At 35.9% G+C, this 8,709-nt stretch overlaps 1 protein-coding gene across 1 annotated transcript in view; it reads left to right on the top strand.

Moving 5' to 3' along the window:
- Positions 1-8,709, top strand: part of LOC142350752 (uncharacterized) — a 275,857-nt gene that overhangs the window by 18,458 nt on the left and 248,690 nt on the right. The window lies entirely within an intron of this gene.

Below are 8,709 nucleotides of genomic sequence, written 5' to 3'. Positions count from 1 at the left end.
AATTCTTCCGACGTTTAGTCGGTTATGTTAAATAGCCGCACAGCGATAGCTGAGGCTATTATTGGCCATCTCTTGGTTTTTTTATTTCGTCGTCACGATTTTTGTTACGACCATATGACGTCACAACCACTTCAAATCTGCTTTTTGTTCATTCGTTCATGCCATTTCAACTAAAGTGCGTAAGTGACGACATTTTTCGCTCTTAGTGGAGCGAGTTTTTTGTTCATTGGCGTGATTGAATTTTTGTTCACACATGACTTACCTCACTGTCAAAATTGACTTCCTCACTTTGAAATTGACTTTTATTTACTTCAATTCAAAGCAATAAATTCAAATGGTTGTGTCTCACTCTAAACGAAGATTATTTGAGAGCAGCTAATAGAGGCAGCAAAAACGTATACAGATTTTAAATCAAAATATAACATATCAGACTTCAATGAAAAGACAAATTTTTTTAGTATCTTTTTAACTGTTTTTTTGAGACTGCAGATCTACGCAGCTATTGCGGCTATATTCTGGCAATCTGCCAGCTATGTTCTGTGTTTGCTCTCTTGAGTGCCATTTATATGATACATATGCGGTTTAATTTCGCCTATTTGTAGTTGCTTGATTTCACCAACGGCCTGCTACTGCTTTTTTCTAGGCGCCCTCATTTCAGGTATATTATTCCGCTCCTCTTTTTACGACTCGAAGAGGAGTATTGCTGATCTAATGTTTGAGACTCGAAGAGTCTTTATGGTTTTCTGATTTTTTTTATAAGTGAGCGAGCAAGTTCAGGGAGTGAATAAAGTTTGAAAAAGTTGTTTCAGCGAACAAATTCGAAGAGTGGAGAAATGAGAGAGTGGTTCTTTTGTTAATGCCTTCTTTTGAAACAGAGCGAGAAATGTAGTTGTGAAAAATTCTCGCTAAGCGAGCAAACTTTTATTCACGTGTGGGTTTTTCAACCTCTTCTTTTAACTTTCTATGTTGTTGAAAAAGTTATTTCAGACTAACGTTATTAATAGCCGCCGTCAACCTCTCAACGGCTATTATTTAGTCGCTCTCCTTTTTTAAATTCGCTTTACCTTTTGATCACGTTTTTTTGTTTTACATAAGTCACGATTTTCATGTTTGACTTCTGAATTACTTCGGTCACTGTTTCAACTAAATGAATTTTAACTTGTTTCACTTATTCAGTTACGCAGTGTAGTGAATACTGTAAAAGTCAAAAGATGAAAATCAAAAAAGACAGGATAAACCGATAAAGCACGGTCATTAAGTCATTGAGAATTAGGTTATCAAAGTTCATTAGAGTGTTTGCTAGCTGGCATTGGTATTAAGCTTATTAGCTTTCAGTTAGGAAGCTGAATTAAATTAGTTTAAGAATTTAACGGAAACTATACCTTAAATTAGAGCACTTTTGACACAAAAAAGCAGTATTTTTTTTTACAATTCAATCCAGAATGAACAAATCATAAAAACGGAATCAACAGTTGAAACAGGATCTAGATGAAACAGCCTTAGATGGCTTCTACGTAATTTTTGTTCTTATAAGTCTTAGTTGTCATCTCTAATGGGTATTGGTATTGCCCATGTATCCTCTCATTAGGAAGCAGGAGTATGTCTAACAAAGAAATAAAATAAATATAGTTTGCACTGCAAAAATGTTTTTGTGCATCATTTTTAATAGCCGCCCTCATCTTCTCAGCCGGCTATTATAGCGCTCCTATTTTTTTTACTTCGTCGAACTTTTTTTCGCTTTACCCATTTTGCCGCTTTTTCGACATTTTGCGTGAAATCTTTTTGACTTCTCTAGGCTAGTTTCACTCTTCTGTCTTTCTGCTCAAAGTCCTGTTAAACAGCAGCTGCTCAGCAAAGCAATTCAAAATGAAGAGAGTCAGTTGAAAAAAATCAAAGTCAGAAATAGAAACGGGATAAACCCATAAAGCCCATTTTTAGATGCCCACTACTTGAACTTTGTTCTCATAAGTTTTAGTTACTATCTATAATGCTTATTGGTATTGATACTAGACCCTGTAGCCTCTCACTGAGAGACAGGAGTATGTTCAATTACGAAATGACATCAAAATAAATCGCACTTAAAAAGGTTTTTATACAAAAACCAATTTTTGTTGATATTTTCTTTTCATTCAATCCCAATAGATTTATGGGAATCAACGGCGGCTATTTTCCGGCTATCTGCCGGGTATGTTTTGCATTTTTTGTTCTTCCGTTTCTTGTCGGGGTTATAGAGAATCCCTGGCGGCTATTTTGCAGCAATCTGCTGAGTGTGTTTGTGACTGACAGTGTTGTTTATCATAAAATGATAGTGCTTATCTGATTTCGCCCCTTATTTCTGCTGTCTGATTACTTCATAGGGCTTAACGGATAGTTCCTGATTAATGGTTCGAATTCATAGGTTGTAGTTTTTTATAGCTGCGAAGCTGTAAGCTGAGCTGAGCTATATTGCGGTACTCTTGGGTTATTTTTGTTTCGTCGTCTGACGCTCTTTTTCGTATTACATTTGTTCTCATCGCAAAGCTGAAAAGTCAAACTTCTGAATGACTTCTTCCACTAACTAACGGCGTTTGCGCGTGTGACGTCATTTCTCACTCTCTTTGGCAAAAGTATTTTGCGTGAGCAGATTTTGATCACAAGTGACTTACCTCACTCAGTAAAATGACTTTTGCACTTTAAAACTTAAGATCAATTTGAATTTGTTTAAGGTCAAAGGAACTCATATGTGCCGTAAAGGTCCCTAATAAGAGGCTTCTGTGGGATGACTTTTAACAAGCTTTATTTATTTGTCGCTAAATGTTTTTCGCCTAGCTTTTTGAGCGGAGTCAATTTTTTTTTTCAATTTAGATCTATGTGTTTCTCTCTATTATATGGCACGCAGGTCTATTCTTTCGCAGCTATTCCGGCAGTCTGCCGGCTATGTTATGACCTTGACACTTTGTTCTTATCAATTTTAAGTGAGTTTTTGAGTTTTGCTTTTATTTTTTTTTGTATTATCAGTTAATTCCATTAGGGACAGGACTCATAGGTTGCTAATGGAGTTTTACTTTGTCGGTTGAACTGTTCCAGTTCAAAGCTAACATTTTATATGATTTTGACTCAATGACTCGAGAAATATCGAATTTTGCGTGGCTTTCACTTTTTTGTCTTGTCTCCTAGTCTCATAACTTCTCATCGGTTGCCAAGGGTGCTTTAGTTAATCGATTTAATGGTTCCTGTTTGATTGGTCTCAAACGAAGTTTGTAGCTATTATAGTGATGTGGCCTTTTTATGCAATTTTTCGCTGGATCGATTTTTCTTCAGATCCATTTGACTTTTTGTCCTTGAAAACAGGATAAACAGGTAGCGCATGGAGGACATGAAGTTGTCTTAGAGCCCTAAGCCTTACCATACTCTATTATAGGATTCACCAAAACTGTTTTGAGTAGACGGTTTCCTGGTGTGAAGGCGGTTCTTGTTCTTAAAAATTTGCTCACCGGTTGTTTGAGAGCAATTCGCCCGACCTTACTTGGTTGTCTTTATTGATATTATTGTTACTGCTCCTTCTTCCTGTTTTCAAAAAAATAGTTGTGAATTTTCTGAGTTCTGCTAGTGTTTGTTGTACTTATTGCTGTCTTAATCTCATTGACGTTACGTCTCGTCGGTTGCTAATGACAATTTAGTTCTTGAAATAATTATAGCACTCCATATAGCTCTTGCTTTCTGTGACTTATTTATACCATTTGTTTCCAAGTATTGGAGAGTTTTTTTAGTTTTCGCAAAAATTGGTTGTTTTTGTTGCCCTATAATTTAGTCACCTTAATGACAGGTTTCATTGGTTGCTATTGAGACTAAGTGAATCATTTGAGTATCTCTGAACATATTGCAGCCGTTTTTTTTTAATCATTTTGGCACTTTCTTTCCCTTGTTGATTGCTTAGTCTCGCATTTTTCCGGTTTTCTTATGCTCTGATCGCTTACTCTAAAAAATAACTGTTCCTTTTGCCCTTCTAGTGCGGCGTAGTTATGGTCATTTTTTTGGCCCCAGCATTTTACTATCTTTCTACCTTATTTTTTTGAAATGTTCAAGTGATTTTGTGAATCAGGGCTTCGTAATTATGTTGTCCATTCTCCTCCTTTGGAAGTGCTAAAAGGTGTGTTATGACTTCTAGCGTTTTATGGTATGCTCGGATCATGGATTTTGGCATGTAGTTAAGTAGTTATTTCGCTTCGATACCACTGACTTTCAAAAATGTTCTGATTTTTGCCAATTTCTTTAGTTTTTGGCTCATTTTTGCTTTGTCTCTCACTGATTCCTAAAATGCTGTTGTATTGTATACTGATACTAAGGATACGTAGTGTGAATATTTTTTATAGTTTTGTTTTGATTTAGTTATGGGCGTTGATTACTGTCTGAATTTGCTTTCGCTGTAAAAGTTTTACTTATCAGGCCATTAGTTAATTCAATTCTTTGGGTTGTAATTTAGGACTTGCTTTACGTTTTCTTACTTCGCCTTACTACCCCATTTTGCCGCTTTTTCGACATTTCTCATGAAATCTCTTGGGTTACTCTCTTGGAAACTAGGGTTTGAGAAGTGATTCTCCTCAAAGTGTTTTCAGCAACCAGGGGGGTGTGTTTTAAAAAGTTTTCATAATTTTTGGGGGCGGGGTGTTTAAAACTGTTTCGGAGATGGAAAAGACGAATTAACATGGCTGACAAAACCATGCACTATAGGCAACCGATTTGATTTAATCTGACTCGGAGTGGCGATCTGGGGAAGTATTGGGTTACGCTAGATGAAGTTATTTAGTTATTTAAAAAGTCTAAATATTTTGTTGCGAAATCAGGAGTTTTGATCAACTGAGCTGTTCGTTTGGTTACTAATTCGGCCTAGTTTCGTTTGATACCATTATTTCTGCGCTATGATGCTGAAACTCTTGACTGTTCCACTCATTTCTAGTTTTTTTCATCCCTGTCATAAGAGTGCGTGTGAAAACTCCAAGAGGTGACCTTGATTGTGGTAGGAACTGCTTTCGCCACAAAGCTCTTTCAAGTTTAAGACTCCAAATGTGAACATTTCATCTCTTGCTCCCAATCTCCGACTAGTTTTTGAGCCTTTCAGATTTTGGAACCAAAAACTAATTTATTAACATTGACTCTTAACCCGACTCTTATCCCGATGTTTTACATCGGAATAAGAGTCAATGTTAAATAAATTTTTTAATGAATTTAAACTAGAAGATTCGCAGTATTCGATTTCCAAGATTGAGAGCAGCATTGGGCGGCTGGAAAATTTGGAGGGGGTATACCTTGCTGTAATACTAAGTGTGTACATTATGTGATGGATTGTTTTGACCTGATTATGAGATTTGTTAAGTGATTATAAATGGAAAAGTGTTCAAATGCACTCCTATTTTGATCTATCGTCTGCTCAACTATTTCTATTAATTACATCTTGGCATTCAACAAATGTAAATGCAGTTGTTCCCTTTAATTTATGTTTAATTGCTCCAAATTTGTTTAGACTGCTTTTTATTCTGTTGCTCTGTTGAATCGAAATTGATGAACTTTTCAATCCTCTGATTTTAGTTGGGTTACCCAGATATATAGTAATAAGCGCCTTAAAACATTAGCGGCAAGCATGAGAACGTTCGAAAGACCTCTAGACATGCAAATAAACAACAATCTTGGTGCTAGGAAATTGAGCCGAAAGGAAAATTAGCAGAATGGAATATTAGCCGAAAAGGAGATTTTAACCAATCAGATTTGAGAACGGCCGTGATATTTTGTTCGGTTGTTATAGAATCATATCAAGTCCCATAGGCCGCTGAGGCATGGCCGTGGCCCGCGAGGCATGGCCAAATGCATTATTTTCTTGTGTAAGTGAGTTAGATAATTGTGTGTCCCACTTATGTTTGCTTACAGCAATTATCTCATGCAATTATTTCTGCTACTATGCCACATTTTGACTTTTTCGGCTAATATTCACGTCGGCTAGTTTTCCGGACACCAACAATCTTATTTCTGCAAGCTACAGCTTTGAACTGTGAGTTACCAAATGTTAGTTCTACCGTTAGTTCAATTAAAGTTGCGTCGCAAATTGGCTTACGAAATCTTGAAACATGCAGATGATCTATCTAATTGTGACGTTTGAGCTGAAGTAATCTAATTTGTTCTAATTCTAGCTTGGAACTTTTTGGAAGTTTTAAAATTATCGTTTGCGGTCTCATTTTATGCAGTTAAGATGAAAGCAAAGCAAACGTTTGTTCGAAAACTGGCGAGTGACTTGCAATTGCGCGTGAGTTTCGTGTTTTCATCAGTATAGATCTGACCTCTCGTTTGAGTTTCACTCATACGATATATAGCGTGTCCCATAAAGTTGAAGTAAGCGAACGATTCAAAAGCCACAGGTTAGACTTCAAAGTTCAATTTAGACTTCAAAGGTTAGACTTCAACAAAACATGTAGGAAAAATTGATGAATAAAAGCCTAGAGGAAAAAACGTAGACATGTAAATAACCACATTGATGCTCGATTGCACGTTTTTGGCGTTTTTCAAACGTTCGCTTATTTGAACTTTATGGGATAGACTATTTAAAACCAGAGAATTTTTGCTACGGCGACGGTGTATTGTCTGCCCCATAAAGTTAATCGAACGTTCGAAACACGCCAAAAACATCCAATTGAGGATAATGCTAATAAGCAATGTGGACCGTGTCGAGTTTTTTTTGAAACGTTCGTTTATTTTAAGTTAATGGGACACGCTATATAGTCCCATAAAGTTGCAATGCGATCGAACGATTCAAGGTCAAATTTTGAAAAAAATGCAGTTATGAGCATTTTGAGGTTCATTTGCATGTCGGGAGTTTTTCAAACGTTCACTTGCGTTGCAAACTATAGGTGGAGCTTAGGTAGAAAAATTTTAGCAAAATGATGCGCAAGTCCTTGTGTGGCCTTTTTGAGCGAGAATTTAAGACATTTGCGTGAATGCCAATGCCGAGTTCAAGGTCAAATTTCAAATGAATAAAAACTGAAGAAAGCATTATTGGAAAAGCAATGGTATTCGAACTCTGCAATTATTTTAGAGTGTCTCATATGCGAAGGTTGGAAAAATGAGTAGATAAGGTTGAAAGGCCGGAGTTGAAAAAAACATACGAAAAATAGAGCTGGAAGGGAAAACAGCTGCATTTTAATGATAAAATTTGATTTGCACTTTCCGAACCAAACGTTCCCTAATTTTAAGTTCAAAACATATAATGATCACCACTTTGTTATTTATTTGCATGTCAGTACGGAAAAAATTTCAGTATAGCGTGTCCCATAAAATTGAAATAAGCAAACGTTTCCAAAACCACAGGCTAGAGTTCAAAGGGCAAAATTCAATTTTAAAACATGAATAACAAATTGATGAAAGAAAACTTAATGAGAAAACGTTGACGTTCAAATGAGCACATTGATGGTCAATTGCACGTTTTTGGAGCTTATCGAACGTTCGCTTTCAATTTTATGGGACAGACTATACTTTACTTTCATGCTCATTTGCGCACTTGCAGTTTTTCGAACTACCGCTAACATTTTTGTGGGACTAACATAGTTGCAATGGAAGAGAACGTGTGAAAAATTCCCGACGTCCAAATGAACAACAAAGAAGCAGATTTCTGCCTAACTAACTATACAATGCAAAAGAACATTCAAAAACATTTTTCACGGAAATTAACACCAAAATAATGACGCGCTCTTTGTTTTTGCAATTGAAATTTGACCTTGAACTTTATACTTCCGTGTAAAAATGAAATCCAACGTTCCAAAATGACAGAAACAAGTAATCGAGCAACACTAAAACATGTCAAGTAATCAAGTTGGAGTTCGTTTGAATCAAAATCACCGACGCTTTTTCTCTGCAGTGAACCAATTGGAACTACTTGCTTTTATAGTTTGCTACTCCTATAAGGTAGCAGCGTATCGAATGTTTGAAAGGACTTAGTTCAAATTTAAACATCTGTGTGATATCCCTGACCGTAGAGATACGTTTCGCGTCACAATTCCACTTAGAAATTGTAGAGTGGATTCGAGGTGCGAATCCAAGTTTTACTAATTTGTGGGATTGCCACTTTTAGTTTTACTTAGCAATCGTGATGCGATTGCAGACAAAATTATTGAGTGTGGAATTCCTCCTCGAATCCGATAGGATCGCTCTTAGTGTAAAACAGACTAGATTGAAAGCAACTGAATTCAATGATAAGATTCTAGAGAATGAATAAATAATCAAAAGTGGGAGATATGAACAAAACTGAAAAGTTGACTTATTAGTCGGCGGCAAATTAATTATATATGAAATATGACTTTTAGCCTGACAAGGGCTAACTTAAATTAATTTAGTACTAAGTAATCAAACATGAACTTAATATGGTACAACCGTACCAAATATCCTCTGCTCGAGAGAAATTTTTAAACTGCAATAGTGTAAAATTTTTGATAATAGTAACATATGTACTGGTTAGTATAAATAGTAAATAATGTGAGCAACAACAGATTAGTGAAGAAATGGCAATTGAAATGAGGGGCTTATGCTTGAAGAATTAAATCAATGTAAACTTTCAACATTTACTCTAAATCACAAACAGAGAACATAAATTAAGGCACAATCGAGGTGCGAACCCCAAAAATAATAACGTACAGAATATTGCTACATAAACAACATCAACTTTAACTGAAGAACATGTAAAGAACATGT

Source organism: Convolutriloba macropyga, chromosome 12 (genome assembly GCF_964194025.1).
Source record: "Convolutriloba macropyga chromosome 12, txConMacr16.3, whole genome shotgun sequence".
NCBI lineage: Eukaryota > Metazoa > Xenacoelomorpha > Acoela > Convolutidae > Convolutriloba > Convolutriloba macropyga.
The sequence above is the reverse complement of the archived record's forward strand: the minus strand, read 5'-3'. Positions and strand labels throughout refer to the sequence as shown.